Genomic DNA, 22,692 nt, shown 5'->3' with positions numbered 1-22,692 from the left:
GAAGGAAAGAGCCTCTCTGTCTCACTCCTGCCACCCCAATAACCTCATGTTAGCTTAGAGTCTCTGAGAATACCCAGTAGTTGAAGTAGGCTTCTCCTATCCTATTTCAGGGTACCATGACCACCACAAGGCATATCTAACACATTGTATTGGGCCTGGCATATAGTAGACTCTTAATTGCCTACTATGTTGAACTGTTGGTTAGGGTTTGTTTTCACTTGGTTGAATTGTTGTCAGGATGTTTTCCTAGGATCTGAAGTCAGTAGGCAAAGTTTACAGGAGTAGCAGGCCACTGCTGTTACTCTGATGCTCCCTCCCCCCCTTTTTTTTTCAAAGGTGCAAATTATTTGAGTCCAAATGTTCTCTGTAAAAGTATGAGAGGTGAAAGAGCATTGAATTTTTCATTTTAAAGCATAAATGCCTATTCAGCCTTTTAAAGGAAAGTAAGTTATTATTTATTTAAAATATTTAATAAGCATGTATTATTTGCATACAGCATTGTTCTAGGCCATTTGGGAAATGAAATGTATGATGGAATCCCTGTCCTCAAGGACCTTACAGTCTCTCTGGGAAAACAAGGCATACAAGGAGAAAAACCAGGAGAAGATTCGATTCTTTTGGTATTTGGGAGAAGATTTCCTGGGAGCTTCTGCCTACTTTCCTGTTAGTAGTGGTGACTCAGTCTGCACTTCCCTTCTGGTACTGCCTCAAAAACCCATCTGGAACTTGGGTTCCTATCCTTTTTGGTCCCATCTAGTAACCAAACCTAGGTCCATGCCAAGGCTCAAAAGAAAAGAGGAAGAATGTTTATTCAAGATCCTTGGAAGTTGGTCCAATCCCCTTTATTTTATTTTAGTAAATATTTATTTTATTTTGTTATATTTTGAATTCCAAGTTGTCTCCCCCCCTCCAATCCCATATTAGAGAAGGCCAATGTTTGATATAGATATTTATGTGGAACCATACAAAAACACATTTCCATACATCAGTCCTTTCTCTGCAGGTGGATAGTATCTTCCTTCATCAGTCCTTCATCATCAATTTGAATGTTCATATTACTCATTACTTAGAATAGTTTAGTCATTCATTTAGTCTTCGAACAATATTTCTGTTACTGTATACAATGTTCTCTTCGTTCTCTGTTCACTGTATATTATTTCATACAAATCTTTCTATGTTTTTCTAAAATTAACTTGCTTATTATTTCTTACAGCACAGTAGTATTCCACCAATTCCCCTGAAAGAGGTGAATTAATTTAATATCTTGTGTCATTGGCTAAGACTTACATTTATGTATCAGTTACTCTGTGTGTATATGTGTACACACGCACACACATGCAGGCACACAATCTCAAAAGTGTCTCTGCAGTTTTAAGCTTTAATAGTTTCATACATATTCCAATGGATATGTCATTTCATCAATACCTCCTCATCCAATATTAATTCATGACCCAATGTTCTGGAAGCCTCCCTCAATTTCTACTGAAATTTGAGGATACTAGTTGAGCTCTCTGGATGTTTACCTGTCATCCCTCAACATCAAGACACTATCAGCACATCTTTACCTTCCTATCATGTAATTCATTGATGCCATCTATACCTATTACTCAGATTATTTATGACATGAATGGACAACAGAGCTTGCCTTTCTTTGTCTCACTTTCTTCATCACACATACATATATGTACACATATATTTATACACACATATTTGCATACGTTTGTATAAAATATGTGGGTCAGACGATACAGATAAATAACTTTTTGGACCCAAAGTTGAATAGGAGAGACATTAGACTGCCTTCAAAAGACTGGAAAGCTCCTTTAGTGACTCCAAATTTCCCATGAAAACAAAGGCCCATCTTTTTAATACTAATTTTCTACCTGTATTGCTGTATGTCTTCAAGGTGAAATAAAATGGTTTCTGAAGAATTAAAAATGAATTTCACTGAAAGGGTAATGGAGAGGAACCCTAAACACAAATAGCATCATGTTAGTGGTTTATTCTTGTCTAGACTTTGCTTCATTGACTTTAGGTAAACCTCCAGGCCCCAAGTTAATTATTTTGGATTCTTTGTTGGCAACAGAGAAAAGGCTCAATCAAATCATGAGTGCAACACCTTAATTTTACTTTTTTGTTTTAAAGATTAAACTTTATTTGTTTCAACTAATAACTTTATTTTCTCTCTCTTGGTGAGGGAGAAACAAAATCCTTGTGACAAATATGTATAATCAAGCATAATGTAACAAAAATGCATAAATGATACGCAAAACAAATTCCCAAACTGACCATGTCCAAACATGTGTTTCTCCTTCTGCATATGTGGTCTTTTATGTCTCTGTCAGAAGATAGGTACCATGCTTTATCATCAGTCCTCTTGAATACGGGTTGGTCATTGTGTTGATCAGAGTTGTTAAGTTTTCAAAAACTGTTTTTTACAACATTGTTTATGTAGAATATTCCAAAAGTCTTAGTGAGGTTTTAAGCTTGGGACACCCTATATAGTACAGGTTTTTCTTCTAGTTCTGTTCACTTCACTCTGCATCAGAAGATAACAAATCTTCTGAGGTTTCTCTTAAATCACTTCATGTTAGTTCTTTTGATCATTACTTATTGGTGGCCAACAATCACTGGTTCAGTTCTGCCTCTCAGCTAGCAGTACAAGAGTGAACCATCCATTCAGTATCAGTGCTTCCAGTATTGTCTCCTAGCAATGCTTTATTTAGAAGGCATTTAGAGAACCCCATTTTTTCTACTCTACCCTGACTGCTGCTCTGTTGACACTGGAGTATTTGGAGAGCAGAATGGCAGATGCTTTAGATGACAGAAGCTGGGACCTGATCTTGTGAAAGCATTTTTTCTAGTTCACTGATCTCTATCCTTCAAGTCTCACAAAGCCCATATTTCAGGCCTGAACCCATTGTCAGAGAGTGCAAGTAGAGAACTGATCACAGGAGTCACCACTGTCCTTTTGAGCACCTGGCAGATATAAAACATCAGATGAAATGCCCTGTGAAGAGAAGAAGTTGTTTGAGTCCCTCTTCCCACTTTTAGTAATCAGGAAGGACTGGGCAGTGGGGAAGTGTAGGAGGAAATATAGGGAGAGGATGAAAATGATAATACTTGGTTAAATAAATTCAGTGTGCCATAAAATAACCATGCTACAAGGCTTGGGCTTTTATTATGTTTGATTTTGCCACTAGGGTGTTTACTTCCTATAATTTCATGAATATGTGATGATAATGCATCACACAGGCTACAAATTCAAACAGTCTGTACCTAGAGAGTCACCCTAAGGAACTCAGGAGTTCCTCAGGATTAAACTGTCAACAAATAATCCTTCTACAGTTGTAGCTCCTGATGCAGGTGTGCAGAAATTAAATTGTAATTCTAGCTAATGGTATTTTTTATTTTTTTCAAATAAATTTTATTGATGCCTTTTTGGATATAACCTCCAGAGCCCTAACCCTAAACCTCCCTCCAAACAAAGAAAAAGTTAATAAAGACCAACTGACATAGCAACCTGGTCTGACAGGACATGTAGAAAGTGGGCTAGATTTTAGAGTCTAGGTTTCAATCCTAGTGGTGCCATTTGCTACTTGTGTAACCTTGAACAAGCCATAGCACCTTGATAAGTGTCTATTTTCTTAGCTGTAAATGGAAGGGGTCAGACTAGATGACCCTTTCAGCTATCAATCTGGGATTTTCTGTGATCCTATGAGTACATGCAATATTCCTCAGCAGTAGCCCCCCACCTCTCTACTAAGAGAGCTGTTTCATCATCTTTCTTTTCTCTAGGACCCAAATTGTTCATTATAATTATTTGTAATTACAGTTTCCTTGTATGGTATTATGTATGTATGTGGTATTATGCCTTCATAATACCACAATACCCTAGATTTAGAGCTGGGAAAGATGTACATATATTTATTGTTACTGAGTGTATTCTCCTTTTTCTGCTCATTTTATTTTACAACCTTCCCCTAGGATCCTAGATGGACATGGAAAGGATTGTAGAGGATGTGTAGTCTTACTTCCTTTTCCAGATGAGAAATGGGCCCAGAGAAATTAAGTGACTTGCCCACAGTCACATAGGTAGGAGAGGTCAGATTAGAACCCTAATCATCTGACTCCAAATCCAGCCCTCATTTTACAGCGCCACACTACTTCTCCATAGTTATAACCTCAGCAAATTATTAAAGAATGACCATTGCCTTAATCACATAGGATCCACTAAATGGTATATTTTCACTGTTCTCAAGGAAACCTATTCTGATGACTCAAAACATTGTATGTGCCTTAGGGGAAGTAAGCATCATTTACTGACAACTTAAAAATTTTTTAAAGTGCTTGCTTTGTACCAGGCACAGTGTTAAGTATTTTATTAATATCTCATTTGATCCTGGCCTTGACACTGGGAGGTAGGTACAGTTATTATCCTCATTTTACAGTTAAGAAAATTGAGGTAGACAGATCCAGGGTCACACAGCAAATAAAGGGTTGATAAGTGGTGCAATAGAGTAAGTGCTGAGCCTAGAGTCAGGAAGACCTGAGTTCAAATCAGGTTTCAGATATTTCCTAGCTGTGTGACCCTGGGCAAGTCACTTAATGCTCTTAGCTTCAGTTTTCTCATCTGTAAAATGAGCTGGAGAAGGAAATGGGAAATGAATCCAGTGTCTTTGCCAAGAAAATTCCAAATGGGGTTGTGAAGAGTCAGATACAACTGAACCACAAAAATACAACTAATAAATGTTTGAGGCAGAATTTGAACTGAGGTATTCCTGACTCCAGGCTCAGCACTCTATTCACTTCACCATCTGGCTACCTGTAGATAAAGGGAACCAGCATAGTTTCAACTTCAGCATTCTTCTCTTCTTCCCCTCAACTATGCAAATCTTTACATTCTTTCATGAGCATAGGTATTGAGGTCATCAACTGGAAGTTCTGAGTGTCAGCGTTAACACAACGGATTTTCTTACTATGAAATCATTGGTTCAGAGAATCATCCAATTGGATCACAAGGGATAGAGCAGAGTTACTTCCCCTTTTACAGATGAGGAAAGTGAGGCAGGAAGAAGTCCACCCAAGGTCACACATCTAATAATAAGTCGAGGAGCCAGGACATGGATCGAGGTTTTCTGACTCCTTAGTTCTATTCTGGTTCTATTCTTAGTTGCAGAGCTGCCTCACCAGTGTCCTATACCTGCAACATGAAGGGAGCCTGGACTAGGTGCTCTTTAAATGTTAGCTTTTCCCTACAGATTTCTTCTAATCAAGACTTTGGTTTTTTTGTCCCTTCCCTCAATAATGTGAGAATGACCCCCAAGAGACTCTTAAAATCATGATTTTTTTTTTTCAAACCAAGGCTCCTCCCAGTTAATCTCTCAGGGACTAAGAAAACAAGCCAACAATTAAGACCTCAGCCTCTCTCCTTAAAAAAAAAAAAAAGAATATCCTTTTAATTAAATCTGATGGCTAAGAGACTCAAAGAAAGATTGCCTGAAGTGATTCCCATCAAAGAAATCCACTAGATATACAGGGTGACATTATCTATAACCATGAAATGGGTTGAAGCATCTATCCTATTGATAAGAGTAATAATGTGGCATTTTGTAGATGTTTTCAATTTGAATTTAGACAACTCTTCTTTTTGGGAGGTTTCTGGCACACATCTTCAGAAGCTTTCATGTGGAGCTCTCCTATGCTCCGTTCATTTTTCGTGGACTAGAAATGGAAGCATGAATAGCTGCTCCATCAAGAAGTAGGTCACTCTGTACATGCCTAGGAGGGCAACTCAGTCATTGATTTCATTGATAACTTTGTTGAATTCTATTTGGTCAGGCTTGAGTAACTCATCCTTTGCAGCCTCTGGGCTTCTGCTTTGTTATTTTGGTGTTGGGACTCCTCTGCATTCACATATAGACGTCGTTGTTACTTGTGTTTTGTTTATGTTTTCCCTTGCCTCCCCCACTGGATTGTGGGCTCCTGAATGGTAGAAACCACATTGTTCTTTCCTTTGGGTTTCTCCACAGTACCCAGTACACAGCTAGTATTTAATATTTTTTAATGGGCCAAATAAGTTCTCAAAAACCATCATCTGATGGCTTTCCAGATACATCTTCTGAAAGCTGGTTTGTACTGAATTTTGAATAGAATCTGAGATTTGGCCTGATTTTAATGATAGAGTAAAGCTTCTGGAAAATTCCCTCCATTAGCAGAATGTGCAAAACTGAGAAATTAAAGATCAGACTTAAATTCAATCAAAGTTCATCTTAGAATTTAGGTTTGATAATGGCAGACAAATTTCATTGTGGTCAAAGGAAAGTTTCATTTAATGACACAGTATTTCAGTGGTTCCATTTTCTTATCAATGCCTGCACTCCCTCAGTTCATTTCAATTTAATGAATAATAAGAGTCTACTATGTGGAAGGTACTTTGCTAAGAACTGGGAGATACAAATAAGAAAAATATGTACTTTCAAGGAGTTTATATTCTAATAGGGGGATATAACATGTGTACAAGTAGGAAAATAGAGACTTTGTTTCTAATAGGGATTCTTGATCTGGGATCCATGAATTTTTAAAAATGTGTGTGTGTGTATACATATATAAGTAAAAATAAATACATATGTTTAAATACATTTTAAAATATTTCAAAAATTTAATTATAAGCACATATATTTTATTATGTTTTTAAAACATTATGTTGAGGAGTCCATATTGGCTTCCAAATTGCCAAAAGGGTTCATGATATACAAAAAGGTTTAATAATTCCCTATTCTAGAGGGAAAGTGTGCTAGTAATTGGAGGAGGGGGAGAGGTCAAGAAAGAGTAGTAGGTAGCATTGTGCTAGATTCCAAAGAAGTTGGGGATTTCTAAGAAGCAAAGGTGAAAAGGAAGCAGATTCTAGACTTGGGGTACTTCTTGCACTTAAGACATAGTTACTGTGGCAAAATGTCGCATATAGGAAACAAACTTGACTGGGAAACAATACAATAACAAGTAATACAAGATAGCGAGTAATGTGAAACAATATTAGAAAGGCAGGTAGGAGTCGGATTGTAGAGAGCTTGAAATACTAGGCCAAGAAGGGTTTGGATTTTATCCTATGGTAAGTAGGGAGCCACTGAAGATTTTGTAGTAGGAAGGAATGATGTGGTCATATCTGTATTTTATGAATTTGTCACTTTGTAACTATGCAGAGAATAGATTGGAGGTAGAGAGACTTAATTAGGAAACTACTGCAATAGTTTTGAAAAGAGGTCATTAAGGCCCCAAATTGGAGAAGAGGCATGTGAATGGAAAGAAGAGGACAGAAGCAAAAGGAGTGGAAATGGATCAATCACACTTGGCAGTTGATTGGATACAGAGATTGTTGAATGAGAGCAAAGTGTCAGGGATGACTCCTGGGTTACAGACATTGGTGACTGGGAGGACAGTGGTATCCTTGAACAGAAATGAGGACATCTAGAGAAGGGGTGACTCGGGCAGGGTGGATATAATTTCTTTTTTTCTTTTGGACATACAGAGTTTGAGATGCCATGGAATATCCAGGGAAATGTCCAGGAGATAATTGACTATAGAAGACTGATTCAGGAAAGAAATTAGAGCTAGATGCACACACCCACACACATATTCTATATATGTCATCTGCACAAAGATCATAATCGAACCAATGGGAACTAGTGAGGTTACCAAGGAAAAGAATAGAGAGACATAAGCTCTACCTAGGGCAGAATTTTATCCACTTGAACACTTGATGAATAGGAGAATAATTATCAGGAAAAGGGAATTGAGAATAATCTGTTTTACAGGTAGAAGAACTATGGTGTAAAAGAAACCAAAGGCAGATTTCATGAGGAGGGGGTGGTCAGTAGTGTCAAATGATGCAGAAGGATCAAAAAGAAAAGAGTACCAAGAAAAGGACACTGGATTTAAAAGTTTAGAAATCTCAACAAATTACAGGGATATTACTATAAGGTTATAAGAAATAATACAATGAATACATAGAAGCATAGAAAGATTCATGTGAACCCATGCAAAGTGAAGTAAGCAAAGCCAGGAAAAAAACATATACAATGACTATAATGATGTAAGAAAGAAGCACCAAAAGGGGGAGGGGGGGAGCAACCTAAAAAACCCACATACAAAGAACAAGGTTGGCCCCAAAGAAGAAATATAAGATTAGGCCCCCCTCTCCCAATTTCATTGAAGGGATGGGAGGTCCACAGTGTGAAATAATGCATATGATGTCAGAATTTTTTGATCTGTTGGATCAGTTTTGTTTAAAAAATATAATTCTTACTCTTTAAAAAATATTCTTTATTATAAAAGATGATTCTCTGAGATGGGGCAGGGAGAAGGGGGAAGTTTAGGTGATATAAAACTAAGGGATTTGCCTTTACATTACAGTCATTTCATCCCAACCTCACTGAGCCCTTCCTTGTCACAAAGCAAAACAATTAATTACACAAAAAGTATTGATACAAGACTATTATCTGACATTGTATATACAACTCTGTCCCAGTTGTTTCTGGATCTTCAGGAGTGAGAAGGGAGCTACATTTTGTCTTCCAGGACATCACTGGTTTTACTGTTACTCAATTCAACTTCTTTTTCATGATCCTTATTTCATTTTTATCATTGTAGTCATGATGCTTTGAACTCTTGGTTCTCCTTATTGTCCTGTTATCAGTTCATACAGAAAATCATGGCCTTCTATGTTTTTCTGAACTCCTCATATTTGTAATTTCTTCCTGTACAATAGCATCCACTGTAGTCACATACCATAACTTTTTCCTCTGTTACCCAATCACTGGGCACTTACTTTGTTTCCAATTCTTTGCTACCACAAAGAGTGCTGCTGTGATTATTCTGGTACATCCTGTATCTTTTTTTGTTTGTCTTTTTACGTGCTTGGACTTAAATGCCCACTAGTGGGATCCCTGGGCCATGTGGAACATGTTTCTTGTATAATTATAAACTGATATCCAGAAGGCTTGGACCACTTCTCAGTTCTAGCAACAGTGGATCAGAGTAGCTGTCCTGCTACAACTCGTCCTAACACTGCTTCTATTCTTTGTCACCCTTGTCAAACCCGTGTGATGGGAGGTGAAATCTCAAGAACTTTAATTTGCATTACTCTTACTTTTCATGATTTGGAGCATGTTTCCATAGGGTGCCTGAAACAGAATTTGCCTCAGGTGTTAATATTCCTTGTTATGGTACACATCTACCCCATCTGTTCACAGTCCTCTTACCCATCTACTTAGTCTTGGCTGATTACTCCACCCCAGATGACCTCTCCCATCTTCAAATTCCTAACATGTTCCAGAATTTAACAACACAATTTTGTTTTGTCTTGTCTCCCCAATTTTATTGTAAGCTCTTTGAGGACAAGCACCACATTAAAAAAAATTAACTAAATATTTCTCAATTACATGTAAAATATTTCAACAATCATTTTTTTAAAACTGAGTTCCAAATTCTCTCCTTCCCTTCTTCCTGTCCCTCCTCCTTGAGAAGGCAAGCAATTTGATTTTGATTATATGTGTGAGGTCACGCTAAACATATTTCCATATTATCCAAATGCCAAAAAAAAAACCCATCCATAAACAAAATAAAACAATAAAAATAAAGAAAGTTTTTAAAAAACTATGCTTCAGTCTACATTCAGAGTTCATCAGTTCTCTCTCTGGAAGTGGGTAGTATTTTTCATCTTGAGTCCTTTGGAATTATCTTGGTTCTTTCTTTTGATCAGAGTAGCTAATTTTTTCACAGTTGGTCATTCTTACATTACTGTGTACAATGTTCTCCTGGTTTTGCTCACTTCATTTTGCATGAGTTCATATAACTCTTCCCAGGTTTTTCTGAAACCATCCTGCTTGTCATTTCTTTTTTTTTTTTTAATTTATTCAGTATTTTATTTCCCCTTGATTACATGTAAAAAACAATTTTTAACATTCTTTTTTTTTAAAACTGAGTTCCAAATTCTCTCCCTAACCCCCTTATTGAGAAGACAAGCAATTCTTTATAGGTAACACATGTGTAGTCATGCAAAACATATTTCCATATTGATCGTGTTGTAAAAGAAAACACAGACAAAAACCCCTCACTGCTTGTCATTTCTTTTTTTTTTTTTTAAAGCAATTGGGGTTAAGTAACTTGCTCAAGGTTACACAGCCAGTTATTTCTGGGTGTGCTGCTAAGTATTTGAGTCCAGATTCGATCCCAGGTCATCCCAACTCTGGGGCCGGTGCTCTTACTCACTGCGCCACCTGGCCACCCCTGCTTGTCATTTCTTATAGCACAATAGTATTTCAACACAACCATATACCACAACTTGTTCTGCCATTCCCCAATTGATGGGCATCCCCTCGATTTCCAATTCTTTGCCACCACAAAAAGAGCTGCTATAAATATTTTTGTACAAACATATCCTTTTCCTTTTCCTTTGATCTCTTTGGGATAATGACCTAGTAATGGTTTTGCTAGGTCAAAGGGTGTGCAGTTTTATAGCCCTTTGGACATAATTCCAAATTATTCTCCATTATGGTTGGACTAATTCACAACTCCACTAAGAGTTTATTGGTGTCCCATTTTTTCCACATCCCTTCCTGCATTTGTCATTTTCTTTTTTTGTCATGTTTACCAGATTGATAGGCATAAGGTAACTCACAGTTTTAATTTCTCTAATCAGTGATTTAGAGCATTTTTTCATGTGACTATTTATCGATAGTTTTGATTTCTTCCAAAAATTGCCTGTTCATATCCCTTGACTATTTACCAACTGGGGAATGGCTCTTATTTTTATAAATTTGCCTCAGTTCCCTGTGAAATTGAGGAATGAGGCCTTTATCTGAGATATTTCTTGCAAAATTTTTCCCCTAGTTTCTTGTTTTCCACAAGTATCACATCTTAGTAGTCCTCTAGAACACCTAACATACTATTAGATGCATGATAACTTTCCATTTGTATACAGTTTTTAAATTTTGAAAGCATTTTCAGTTCATCAACAAATATTTATTACAGACGTATATAGATAATGCACTGTATATATATATATATACATATATACATATATATACATATATATAATGCCTTTCAAAAAATATCTCTTTTGATATTTATGGCCACTAGGTGATACAGACAAAAGAGATCTTTAATATCCCTGTTTTATAGATGGAAAAACTGTGGTTAGAAAAGATGAAAAGGTCATATCAATCAGTCAACAAACATTTATCATGTTCTCTCCTGACTACTTAAAGATCTGCACCTATTGTAGCAAGAAAATTCTTTAATAATGTAATAAACAAGTGCTAATATGGGAAACCACTGAGAAAATTTTTGCTGGGTTCTGGATTCCTAATTGTTATCACTTTTTCCCCCTGGGCAGTAAGTACAAGAAGGGAGAAATCTCAGATAAGTCTTTGCCTGTTTTTGGCAACATGAACAACAACAGCATTCTCTGCTCCTGTCCTGAGAGTCTGGATGGTTGTGTACAAGGAATAATCAAGAATCCCAAGACCTCCTTAGGTCCCCAGTTAACTGAACCTAGTTATTACTTTTTGAGATCCAGGTAAACTTGACTGGGGTAGATTTACCCAGTACCCAGGTTCAGTATAGCATTGTAAGGCTCTAGACCACATGTGGAGAACCTTCAGCCTTGAGGCCACTTGTGGCCCTCTAGGTTCTCAAGCAAGGCCCTTTGACTGAATCCAAACTTTTTTTTTTTAAGCAATCAGGGTTAAGTAACTTGCTCAAGGTTACACGGCCAGTTATTTCTGGGTGTGGTGCTGAGTGTCTGAGCCCGGGATTCGATCTCCAGGTCGTCCCAACACTGGAGCCGGTGCTCTTACTCGCTGAGCCACCTGGCCGCCCCTAAGCAATTGGAGTTAAGTAACTTGCTCAAGGTTACACGGCCAGGTGTTTCTGGGTGGGTGCTAAGTGTCTGAGCCCGGGATTCGATCTCCAGGTCTTCTCAACACTGGAGCCGGAGCTCTGAATCCAAACTTTTAACAGAACAAATCCCCTTTTTTGTGTGAAGTTTAGATTCAGTCAAAAGGCCACAGTTGAGGACCTAGAGGGCCACATGTGGCCTTCAGGCTGTAGGTTCCCCACCCCTGCTCTAGATTTGAGAGTCAAGTCTATTCAAGTAATGTGTAAGAGTTAGTGGATTTCATAGTAGTAAAGTAAAAGTAGCATAGTACATATTATGGGAGGCTTTCATAGTGAGGCATCACTCAGATCTGGTCTGCTGCTTGGCTAAAAATGGCTCCCTAGTTCTGACCTTTAAGAGACTCAAGGGGGCAGTTAGCTGGCACACAAAGAACACAAGGCTCTGGAGTCCAGAGGAGCCAAGTTAAAATATGTCTTCAGACAGTTAATTAGCTGTGTGACCCTGAGCAAGTCACTTAACCTGAACTGCCTCCAAAATGATGGGGGAGGGAAGGAAAAGAAAGAGAGACTCTAGGAAACCTCTTCAACATTGAACCTGGAGTCAGTTCTGATCTGAAAAAAAGGTCAAAAAGATTAACTGAGGGTGGGATTTTTTGAAAAGTGTTGTCTTAGAAATGGTGAATCTAGGGGCGGCCAGGTGGCTCAGTGAGTAAGAGCACCGGCTCCAGTATCGGGATGACCTGGATCAAATCTGGGCTCAGATACTTAGCACCACACCCAGAAATAACTGGCCGTGTAACCTTGAGCAAGTTACTTAACCCCAATTGCTTTAAAAAAAAAAAAAGAAAGAAATGGTGAATCCAGATTTTATTGAAGTCATGCTCTACCTGAGAGAATTAGGGGATAAAAGGACCATAGATCTAAAAATAGGAAGAACCTCATCTTAGGTTAACTTCCTCATTTTACTAATGAAAAATGAGTTCCAAGGAAGTTAAATGAGTTATCCAAAGTTACAGATAGTCAGCATCAGACACCAGATGTAAGCCAAAAAATCCTCTGACTCTAAAGTCAGTATTTATTCCACTGTAACAAAAAAATGAAAGGAATACTTGGTCCGAAGTTTGAAGTAGCATGGTTTGAGCAGTAACTTTTTTTTTAACTTGGTAAAGTAGCTTTTAAAATTAATATTCATTTAAAAAATTAATGTCACTTCCACTACCCCTTCATTGGGTAAATTTAAAAAACAAATAAAACTCTCAATACACAGTCAATAAACATTTATGTTTATTGTACCTACTATGTCCAAGGTGCCATGCTAAGCACTTGGAGATACAAAAAACGGGCAAAAACCCTCCAGAGTTCCTGCCCTTGAGGAGCTCACAGTATATTAGAAAAAGCAACATGCTAACAAGATATATACAGGATAGACTGGAGATACTTAGCAGAGGTAAAGCACTAGGGGGAATTGGGAGAAGCTTTTTATAGCAGAATTTTAGCTGGAACTTGAAGGAAGCTAGAGTTTGAAGCCAGGAGACAAGAGATGAGGAAGGAGAGATTTCCATGAGAAGACAGCTTGTGAAGATCCCTGAGGATAGATATGCAATGTTATAGCTGTGCAGTCCAGTAAAACAAATTCCCATATTAGCAATGTCCTTCACACACACCCCCTCTGACTTTTAACTTCTTTGTAAGGGGGCAATTGGACCTTCATTCCTTTATATTTATGGTTTTTTACTGTGTTTATCAGATTTGTAACTTTTTTCTGCCTTTTTTTGGAGGGGGCAGGGCAGTTGGGGTTAAGTGACTTGTCCAAGGTCACACAGCTAACACGCGTCAGGTATCTGAGACCAGATTTGAAATCAGGTCCTCTTGACTCCAGGGCCAATGTTCTATTCGCTTCGCCACCTAGCCGCCTCTACTGTAACGTTTTTTGAAGTTATTTTTCCTTACAATGTTATTGTATAAATTGTTGTCTACTTCTGCTCACTTAGCTCTACCTCACTTCATGGAGGTCTCTACGGTTTCCTCTGAGATTGTCTATTTTATCACTTATAATATGGCACAATATTATTCAATTACACTCGTATCACAATTTGTTTAGTCACTCCTCAATAGGAGGACAGTCCTTTAGTTCCAGTATTTCTTTTACAAGAAAAGTGGTACTACAATTATTTTTTTAACACAAATCCTTTTCCTCTTTAATTTCTTTGGGAGTGTAAGTCTAGTAGTTGTATAGGTGAGTAAAAGAGTATACACAGTCAGCTAACTTCCTAGGCGTAGTTCCAAATGAGTGGCATCCTTTCTTCAATGAGACATAGTAGAAAGGACACTGGATTGGGGAGGGAATGAAAGTGACTTGTCCAGGGTCACACAGATAAGTGTCTGACAATGCATTTATACTCTGTTTTTCCTGACTCCAGGCCCAGCCCTCCATTCACTGAATCAATTCCAACATGGACTCAGGCCAGTCACCTCACCATTTTCAATCTCAGTTTCCCCATATGAAAAATTAAATGGTTGGTTAGATGATGTTCAAGGTCTCTTCCAGCTCCAAAAGGCTATAGTTATATAATTTCTTGGAAGTCCAGTATGATAGGATCAGGTTTCCTAATCCTGATACAGTGCCCTCCTCCCATCTGACTGGTCCCTGCTTCCTTGTTTCAGCTTCCAGATCTATGGGCATAAAATGTTCCAGTCTCATACAGTCAGCTTCTCAGACTTAGTGGATTCCCAAGACCACTTGAGTTGCTATACCCTGGTGACTGCCTGACCAGATGAATTTCCAGAGAAGCTAAGAGCTGCTATATCTTTGTTGCATTTCCTTGCAGCAAGGGCAAAGTGAAGCTTGTTCTTTGTTAAATGTTCAGTGATTTACAAGTACTTTATTTCCTCCCAACATCAAATCTGAGCTGAGAGGCCACTAGCTTTAGAACTGCACCTACATCCAGAGACATTTTCTGTGTAAGAAATGCTACTCCCTCTTCTGAGTCTCCTCCCTCTTTGCCCCTTACACTCACATTTCAAAGCAGTTCTATAATTATAGCTTTTGTCTCTATAGCCCTTCAAGGTTTGCAAAGCTCTTTCTTCACAACAGCATTAGGTAGTTGGAAGAGCAAGTGTTCTTATTCTTTTTTTACAGATGAGGAAAATGAACCCCAGGGACAGTAAGGGCCTTGCTTAAGGGTCATACATTTGGTATGGAGGATTATGGAACTTTAGGATTTTAGCTTTGGAATGGCCTTTAGAGATCATTTTGTTCAAGCCCATTCTTATAAATGAGGAAACCTAAGTATGGGCAAGTGACTTACCACTGGAATGAAAATCTAGATTTTTTTGCCCTTTATTATACCATCCTGCCTTCATATAAGACTGGGGAAAGAGGTATAATAATGATGAGTATAGGATTTGGGGTGGGAAGGCCTGGGCTCCAAGCAGGGTTTTATCACTTATTGGCTGTGTGACTCTGAGTAATTCATATCATTCTTGGAGGTTTTTTTCTTATCTGTAAAATGGGGATAATTCAATTCAACAAAGATTGATTGAGCACCTTACTATGAGTGAGAAATTCTGCTAGGCAGTGGGAAAGGATCTAAAATGTATAATTATTATTAACTTGACAATAGTAACTAAATTAAGTATGCTTGATATTCAGGCCACTCTTAGAGTCCCTCTCAACTTAGTACCAGGAATGAAAACAGAAAAAGAGGAAGTTATTTTCAGAGGCTCAGTGCCAGAAGGGTCAGAGGCTCTCAATGAGTTATCTGCAGAAAGTAAAGGCATTTCTGGCCAAAGAGGGAAGCCCAGGTATTCAGCATTAAGTTTCTTTGGAGCACTCATTATAAACCGTCCTAGCACTGCTTCCAAGGATACCAGTCATGATACAAAAAAGACAAGGTGGGATACCCCATTGCATTGTGGCATAGTAGAAAGAGAACAGTATTCAGAATCAGGGATTAGATTCAAATTCTGGTTCTTCCCATTGCTATCTAAATGACCCTGGAGAAGTGACTTTATTTTTTTTGAGACTGGATCTCCCTACCATACCCAGATTGAAAGTGAGTACGTTGGTCACTGAACAAACCCAATACCATCACAGATCACTGTGGGGGCTTTGACCTGCTCCATTTCCACCTTAGGTTATGTTGGTGGTTCCCTTCTCTTAGGGCTGAGCTCACCATACTGGTTCCAGACTTAGTGTGGCACATCAGATCTTCTCTAGCCCACTACAATTCAGAACTCCTGAATTCAAAGTTATCCACCACCCTCAACCTCCCCAGGGAGAGGGATTGCAGGCTTTACAGTCTCTTCCAGTTCTAAATCTACCAAAGTATGATGTTTACAGAAATAACAGGGATGAAGATGAGTCAAGTCAACTAAATGATACTAAAGTTGTTAAATTCAACCAAGCTTTTTAGAGTTTATAAGGGGACCCAAAGAAACATGGCTAGAAAGTACATTTAAATAATGCACAAGCTACAGCAAACTCTGCTTTTCCTAGACTCAGAGAAGAAGACCCAAATTTGAGCTCCATTTGTGACACTAGCTGTGTAAGTTCCTATGAAAAAGTCACTGAAATGCATCTCAGCTTCGGTTTCACTTCTAAGCCTTAGCCTCAGAAAGGGCATCGTGATGCTTGCACTCCCCTTATCACAGGGTTTTTGTGAGTATTTAGTTGCTCCATAAATGCATGCTGAATTGAACTGAATAGAAGCCAAGTTTAGAGGGGAAAGTCCCTGTGTGACAAAACTGAGGTCCTAGTTCAGGGTTGAGTGTCTTTTATTTCCTCTAATTTGCTTTTCTCTCGGAATCTTCCGACCGGGACTGCAGAACATAGGAGGAATTTCTGCTCTGTTTCATATTTCCTTGCCATCCAGCTACATTTGTATAATAGGAACAACAGAGTATTGACTGATGGTGAGTAGAAAGGGGGACAAATCCTACTCTACTGGCTTATATGCTCTCAATTTTGGTGTCTTAGCCCCACCTAATCTATAACTTTGAGTGTCCCTTCAGCTAGCCACACGTATCTAGCTCTCTCTTCTCCCCTCCCCTATGTTTGTCTCTCTTTTTTGTCTTGGAAAGAATCCAGAACCCTGGCCCTAGTGGGTTCTTAACATTTTCACAATGTTTAACATCTCAGCCTAAAAATTATAGAGGCCTCCCAGGCAGTGTGAAAAATCAGGAATCAAACTATTTCCTTTTTCATTTGTTCCTGTGCATCTTCCATTACTCCATATCACAATAGGGAATATCTCATATTGCCAGGGCTTGATACAAAAGTTTTCCTGTTGAGGTGGGGAGTGAAGTTTTCAGGTCCTAATTGTGTCCTTCCTGACCAGGTATACCTCTAGAAGGAACAAGGCCTGCTGTCAGACCTCCAGAATTTCACACTTGGGACTAATACTGATGACAATGAGCTGCTGTTTTCCATTTCCTAAAATTCCAAAGGACATCTGGAATAGAAGACAACTCAGTGACAGCTCTTTACCTTCCCCATTTCTTGCTGGTTGCCTCCATTTTGGAGGGCAGCTGGGATAGTTTAAGACATCTCTCTCTCTCTCTATCCTTTTCTTCCTCTATGTTGCACTATTCACTTAATCTCAGTTCCACTACCAAGACTGACTCTGACCCCTATAAATTTGCTTGTACCAAGCACATGGTCTAGGATATAGTAAGTGGTTGATAATTATTTGTCAAATCGAATTGAATTGATTACATATTGAGGCCAACAGAATAGGGAATATTTTGGATGCTGTGTCCGTCTCTCCCTCTCTCCCTTATATCTGACTTCTCTTCCCCCTTACCACTCCCAACTCCACCCCAGAAGCTGTTTCGCTGTACAGCTGTGTCATTTACATGTGTGGTAGTACCACTCTGATAAAGGCCACCCATGACAGTCCCCAGGAAATTGAAGGGCTCTGTTTTCTCCCAGTAGTAAATCTCTGACTTTGCTCATGTAGTGACTTAGACAAGTGGAAGACACAGCTGCAAATACACCCAACTTGGGACAGAAGAGTGGGTGTGAATAGGAATAAATGGCATCCAACCAGAGATGTTGGAAGAGGTCAACTACCATATTGTTTGCAGTCTCTGAAGTATATGCAGGCACAGCTTGATGGAGGTGTCACTGATGGAAGGGAGACGGCAAAAGGTTAGCAAAGCCAACACCAGTTTCCCCGAGTTTTAATGCTTATGGGAAATCTGGTCTCATTTCCATCTCTGAAAACTCGTTTGTGTGTATATATAAATAAAAGGATGAACATACAGTATATATGTACATCTTTATATCCCAAAGAATTCCAGTGGGCTTTACTGCTATAAACTCATCTCCCAACTCTCTGAGTCAGCACTCTCCTTTATAAGCATTTGCAGAAGGAACACTGAAATCATTCTCAATGGCCCTTCCCCAGACAGCAGGGAAACAGGTCAAACATGCTGTTTTCCATTTTATAGATTTATGCAGAATAAGAATTTTCCCAGTGACCTCAGGGAGGCGTAACAATGAGGCATGAGTATTTTCTGTCTCTATACCATATTCCCTGTGTATTGCTGAGTCCCCAGAAGACAGTTTTTTTAAGCCTTTAAAGAGAAAGTTAGCAAGTGTTTATAGACTCACATGATGACCAAGTTAGAGGGGACACTGGAAGCTTTCCAGCCTGTCTGTATCTGAACAAGACAACATTTCTTGCAAATCTACCCTTTACCTGAAGACCTCCTACGGGGGTAGTGGGGGAAGGCATGAGGGAGCCCCACTACCTCCCAATGCAGTGCTTTCGATTTTTGGTTCGATGGAATGGTCAGGATATGTTTCCTCATACTGAACAGAACTTATACCCACTTCTAGTTTTGTTCACAAGGGTCACTAGGATCCACATAATTGCACATCAGGTACTTGAAGGATAGTTACCAAGTTCCATCTAACTCTTCTCTCCTCCAAACTCTCCTCTTTTCACCCCCAGATCCTTCCACTGAACCTCCTGTGGAATGAACTTCTTACTGGGATTCTCTCTAACCCAGCAATGTGCTGTGCCCCACAGAATGACTGCAGATTGGGACTGGGGATGAGTAAGGTTGGAGAGCACAGATCAGATACAATAATCATTGTATTCTTAACCATAATAACATACAGCAGAGTGGTTTTCAGTAATCAGTATGGTGTTCCCCAAACTAACATGGATCACAAATCCAGGATTTGTGGGTGGTTAAGTGTGAAGCTGTGAATTTGTCTGAAAGCTTTGAGCATGCTTATTCTAAGGTGCAAATTGCTTGACTGAAAATAGTTTTAAATCCCCCTACTCTAGGGGTAGATATCTAGGCATTAGTAGTTGTGAATTGAATACTGGGGGTATGGGACTAAATGCCACAAAGGGATGGTACCAAAGCGTGGCTCTGACCATAGTCCAGGGTTAACTACACATTCATCTGCTTGAAAGTCTCCTAAGGCTGTAGGAAACATTCAGTACCTGCTATGTATAAGGAATTCTGTGAGATGTTTTGTGGGGTGATAAAATGATGCATGAGCCTTACCCTCAATAAACATGCCATCTAGCTAAGAAGATGAAAAATAAACAAAAAGTTAAAGAACTCTCCCAAACAATGAGAAATCGTAAAGCAGTCCATTATTAGTTGCCAAATGAGTAATGTAATAAATATCATACTCAGAGTAAGCAGAAATCACTGAGGGACAGAGAAGATGCTGAATCCTGGAGGATGGATAGGATTTGAATAGAAGGAGAGGGGCACCAAGGCTCTTCCAAAATATCAGACTAGCAAAAACTGTTTCAGATGACAATAGGTGGATCAGTTTGATTTACAGAATGGGAATATTAGACATTAGGCTGGAAGTCTAGGTTTAGGGTCAAAATGGAGAACTTCAATGCCAGGTAAAGAAAGATGTTTGGATTTTAATTTTCCAAGTATTAAAAAATACTGAGAGTTTTCAGACTGTTTTAAATCAACAGGTTTTGAGAAGCAGGGCTTCCATGAGGCTCCCGGCTTCTACCTTCCCCAAATCATGTAAAAGGGGACTCTAAACAAACTTTGGAGCTACAGAACCCACAAAATGACACAGAGTAGCTAACCTCCCACTGAGGACAGCCCGGCAGGCCGGCATCAAGCCACCAGCTCAGTGCTCTGGGAACAGAGCCCAGGCCCAAGTAAGCCAGAGGTTTTAGCTCCAGGGCTGGCCTGACCAGCCGCCAGCTGGAGGGACTTAAGATCAGCAGCAGTTGTGGCCGTTTCCAGAATTATCAACACATAGATTCGAAGGACAAAGTGAGAGGTCAGTGCAGTGTGGGCTTTGGGACCCAGTAGTTGGGAGTGCATCGGCTTTTGCCCCCAGGGTGAGAAGCCACTAAGGGCCGCAGCACAGCCAGCGCCACATGGCAGCTTCAGGTCTTGGCCTGCAGAGAGTGTAGGGGGACCAAGCACCAGTCTGAGGGATAATCGCTCTTGCTTTAAAACCTGCTTGGATCTGGATTGCAGTCTAGGGTGGAGGTCCTGGGGTGTATGACCAGCTTGCCAGAGCGTGTGGAGACTTCAGCAAAGGCTCCCAACTAATACCTCCGGCAGCTGAGAAAACCCCAGCATTTGGGACGGAAGCCCCCCTGTCTTGTCTGATAGCAGAGTCCTACTGTGGCAAAAAGCCCAAAAGTCAAGTAATTGAGTGGCAACATGCCCAGGCAAAGGAAACAAAGCAAACAGAAGAACCCAACATTAGACTCCTATTTTGGGGACAAAAAAATCAAAGCATGGAACAGGAGGAAGACAGTGAAGTCAGAACTGCTGCACCAAAAGCTTCAAAGGGAAATACGAGCTGGTTACAGGCCATAGAAACAGAAAAGGGAAGTGGAGGAAAAATTGGGAAGAGAAATGAGAACGATGCAAGAAAATTATGAAAGGAGAGTCAACAGCCTGACTGAGGAAAATAACGCCTTAAAAAACAGACTAACTCAAATGGCAAAAGAGGCTCAAAAAAGGCAATGAGGAGAGGAATGCCTTAAAAAGCCGAATTTGCCAGATGGAAAAAGAATCTCAAAAGCTCAATGAGGAGAATCATTCCTTCAGAATTAGATTGGAGCAAATGGAACCTAATGACTTTCTGAGAAATCAAGATGCTATTAAACAGATCCAAACAAATGAAGGAATAGAAGGCAATGTGAAATATATCATTGGAAAAACCGCTGACCTGGAAAATAGATCCAGGAGAGATAATTTAAAAATTATTGGACTACCTGAAAGCCATGATCAAAGAAAGAACCTAGAAATCATCCTCCAAGAAATTCTCAAGGAAAACTGCCCTGATGTTTTAGAGCCAGAGGGCAAAATAGAGGTTGAAAGAAGCCACCGATCACCTCCTGAAAAAAATCCCAAAAAGAAAACTCCTAGGAATATTACAGCCAGGTTCCCAAAATTCCCAGATCAAGGAGAGAATATTATAAGTAGCCAGGAAGAAACAATTTGAATATTGTGGAAACACAATCAGGATAACCCAGGATCTGGCAGCTTCTACACTGAGGGATCGAAGGGCTTGGAATATGATATTCCAGAGGGCAAAGGAGCTGGGATTAAAACCAAAAATCACCTACCCAGCAAAACTGAGTATCATGTTTCCGGGGGAAATATGGTCATTCAGTGAAACAGAGGACTTTCAAGCAATCCCGATGAAAAAAACAGAGTTGAATAGAAAATTTGACATAGATACAAGAAGCAAGAGAAGCGTGAGAAGGTAAACAGGGAAAAGACACCATAAGGAACTTATCAAATTGGAACTATTAACATTCCTACATGGAAAAATGATAATTGTAACTGATGAAACCTTTCTCAGTATGAAAATAGTTGAATGGAATAGAAATATATATAAAGGTGTATGTATATATATATATATATATATGTATATATACATATATATGTCTATATCGGAAGTATACGGCCACATATGTGAATGTGTGTATTACTTAAACGGTGAAATTAGGAGGTGAGAGAGGAATATAATGAGAGGAGATGGGGAGAGACAGAATGGGGCAAACTATCTCATATAGAAGAGGCAAGGGAAAATAGGTACAATGGAGGGGAAGAACAGGAAGGCATAAGGGAATGGGTCAACCTTGTACTCATTGAATTTGGCTCAGGGAGGGAATGGCATACACACTATATAGGGTACCTCACCCTACAGGAGAGAGGGGGGATGATGGACGGGAGGGCAGGCTGGGGGGGGGGGGAAGTTAGAAAAGTAGAGAATAGATCAAGTGGGAAATGGGATAGGAGGGAGGGAAATATAATCAATCTTCTACAATATATCTACTATCGTAATGTCTTGCATTAGCTACACATGTACAACCTATACTGAACTGCGTTTCTTCCCAGTCAGGGTGGGTGACAAGGGAGGGAGGGAATGAATCTGGAATCCAAAGTTTTAAAATAAAATGTTTAAATATAAATATACACTACTAGTTAATATTTTGCATGTAATTGGGAAATAAGAGGAGGGGATATCCTGGGGGACCTCTATTTTGGGGAGGTGGGTAGGGGAAAAATGGGGAGAAAATTTGTCACCCAAAATCTGGCGGAAATGAAGTAAACCAGAAGTTAATAAAGCATTTTGGGGAAAAAAAAGTTAGGGGGGATGGGGGAGGATATAAGAGAGAGCAGATTAGGGGAAGTGATATTCAGTAGGGTGGATACCCTGGGGTTTGGGGTAGGGAAAAGATGGGGAGAAAATTTGTAATTCAAAATCTTGTGAAAATGAATGTTGAAAACTACAAATAAATAAAAGATCAAAAACAGAAACCTGAG

At 39.3% G+C, this 22,692-nt stretch overlaps 1 protein-coding gene across 5 annotated transcripts in view; it reads left to right on the top strand.

The window, feature by feature from the left end:
• Positions 1-22,692, top strand: part of BCOR (BCL6 corepressor) — a 158,849-nt gene that overhangs the window by 45,095 nt on the left and 91,062 nt on the right. The window lies entirely within an intron of this gene.

The sequence above is a fragment of the Petaurus breviceps genome, unplaced genomic scaffold (assembly GCF_028583685.1).
Source record: "Petaurus breviceps papuanus isolate PSGF00001 unplaced genomic scaffold, PetGlider_PUasm1.0 90700, whole genome shotgun sequence".
NCBI lineage: Eukaryota > Metazoa > Chordata > Mammalia > Diprotodontia > Petauridae > Petaurus > Petaurus breviceps.
Note: the sequence above shows the minus strand (reverse complement) of the source record. Positions and strands in the feature narration are given on the sequence as shown.